Genomic DNA, 2,122 nt, shown 5'->3' on the forward strand with positions numbered 1-2,122 from the left:
AAAAAAAAAAAAAAAAAACTCGCGCAGTTTTCTGTTGGAAGCCCACTGGGTGTTCTCAGGCTGTTTTTTTCTTTCAAATTTCTATTTTAGATTGGTACATAATTCAGATTTGAGTTTGTTTTTGTCTTGGAAAACGGCTCTACGGGAAAGAGGAGCGGCACTTGTGTTGAAACTGAAATGTTTTGGAGACAGTTTAGGCCTCTGAGAAACCATGTAAATGTCACCGATCCTTTGGCCGGTTATTTTCTGAAACTTCTCTTTGATCACGCAACAAAGGCGGGAAAGGCGCAGCGCTCTGTCAACGCGCATGCTTGACTGCTTCTTGCAGCAGTCTGAGGTAACTGGCCCTCATCCTTCTCCTCCTCTCCATGCCGCCCTCCGCTCCGTGCAGGCCCGCTCTGCTCTGGTCCGATTCTCCCGGGGTGGAGGCCGACGGAACGGCCAGCGCGCCCTCGTCTCCCTGCGCGGAGAAGCGGCGCGCTTCGTTCAGTCACTTTACTCCGTGTGTCCGTGCGGGAATTAGGGGAAAAGTCGAGCTGTCTGTTCTTTTTTCAAAATGCAAAAAAATGTTGATCCGGTCAACAAAGCAAAGAGAGGTGAAAAGGAGCGCGAGTACATGAAGAGAATGTCCAAATCCAAACTGCTTTTAGATTATTTATATTAAATCATATAAAATACGTTTCATTTACCCCGTCATTTTTTTAATAAAGTGAGGAAACATTCCTAAAGCCTTCTGGGAGAAGTTAAAATAATGTTTAATGAACGAACGAACCTCTCTTCCCTTTTTATTGGTTGCGTTTATATTGTATATTGTGTTAACTTTACAAATGGCAGACTAAACAAATAAACACGAATAATGCAGCAAAGAAGACCAATCTTTTTCTTTGGAAATGTGAAGGAATTGGGCCGCGCTGGTCCGGGCCTCAGCATCAGCTGCAGGACGGGATGAAGACGCAGACGGACAAGAACACAAAACGACGCGCTAAGATCAGCTGGAAAATATTCCGTTTGTCTGCTTTGATTTATTTATGACTCTGTTCATTTTTTCTCATTTTTCTATTTTAATGACGTATTCAAATCAACCGCAATAATTAGAAACTGTTAACATAAGAGAAGCGCGCGTCGTTTATTCTGATGCTGCAATCTGCAAACCGGGAGAATCTTTGATTTTCTCACTCGATGCAGACGGACCGACACTCAGCAGTCTGACTCTGGAGCTTCACATGCTTGGATGTGATCAGCTGAAGACTGAACTGACGCCGAAAACCAACAGGAATAATAGCGGAGGCGCGCCCTCCCGTCACCATTCTGAGAAAAATAAAAGCTCTTCTTCATATTCGGTAGAAGGCAGCAGAATAATCAATTAAACAGAGAAAATGCATGCGAGGCAGACAAGGCGCTGCGACCTTACTTACTCCGTCCTGCGCTGAGCTCAGTCTTCGTAGTTTTTATGCAAAGCCCTAATTTCCAGTCGCAGAAAAGAGTCAAAAAATCTGCGACTATTTCTCAGAGATTCCCATAAACGAGTGGAAACATAGTGTCCTCCTGCACCATTTTATACATGATGAGCCGGCAGTAATGGGATTATTAAACAAAAACGTTTCAGGCGCTGGCGTTAACCTTTTTTAATGCCTAATTAGGTTTTGCAAAGAAATAATTAGATTCTACAGTGCTTACACTGCCTATATTTTTAAATGGCATCTGCAGCAAACACATCATCCTGCGACAGTCGTGTCAATATTCTGCGGATGTATGTGCTGCTGTAACAGGCACAAGGAACATTTTAAACATGTTGGGACCAAATAAGGTACACTTAAAGCTAAAATCATTATTGGGCTCATACTATAGGCCAGTCTGCACTAATCAGATGGTCCGGTCAAAAGCGCCACCTTGTGGCGTCAACGTGAACTTTCACAGACCGACGTTTATAAACTAGTGACGTCAATAAAATAGCTTTTGAATCTTACAGGCTAAGAAAGAATAGATACTGAAAACATTCTGTGTTGGGAGCTTTGTCTGTTTTTACGACCTTAAAAACTCAAACTGTTTGGTTCATACAAGGCCTTTATTTTCTACCTATAGCATGCAAATATGAAAGATCCGATTTATCAGTTTGACATGT

The 2,122-nt window shown here is 42.6% G+C and overlaps 1 long non-coding RNA gene across 1 annotated transcript in view; it reads right to left on the minus strand.

The window, feature by feature from the left end:
• LOC118599936 overlaps positions 1–1,885 on the minus strand; it is a 10,220-nt gene extending 8,335 nt beyond the window's left edge. Inside the window, exon 1 of the long non-coding RNA XR_004949469.1 lies at positions 1,416–1,885. This is a non-coding gene — a long non-coding RNA (uncharacterized LOC118599936). The remainder of the gene's footprint in view (positions 1–1,415) is intronic.
• Between the last annotated feature and the right edge of the window lie 237 nt (positions 1,886–2,122).

The sequence above is a fragment of the Oryzias melastigma genome, linkage group LG2 (genome assembly GCF_002922805.2).
Source record: "Oryzias melastigma strain HK-1 linkage group LG2, ASM292280v2, whole genome shotgun sequence".
Lineage (NCBI taxonomy): Eukaryota > Metazoa > Chordata > Actinopteri > Beloniformes > Adrianichthyidae > Oryzias > Oryzias melastigma.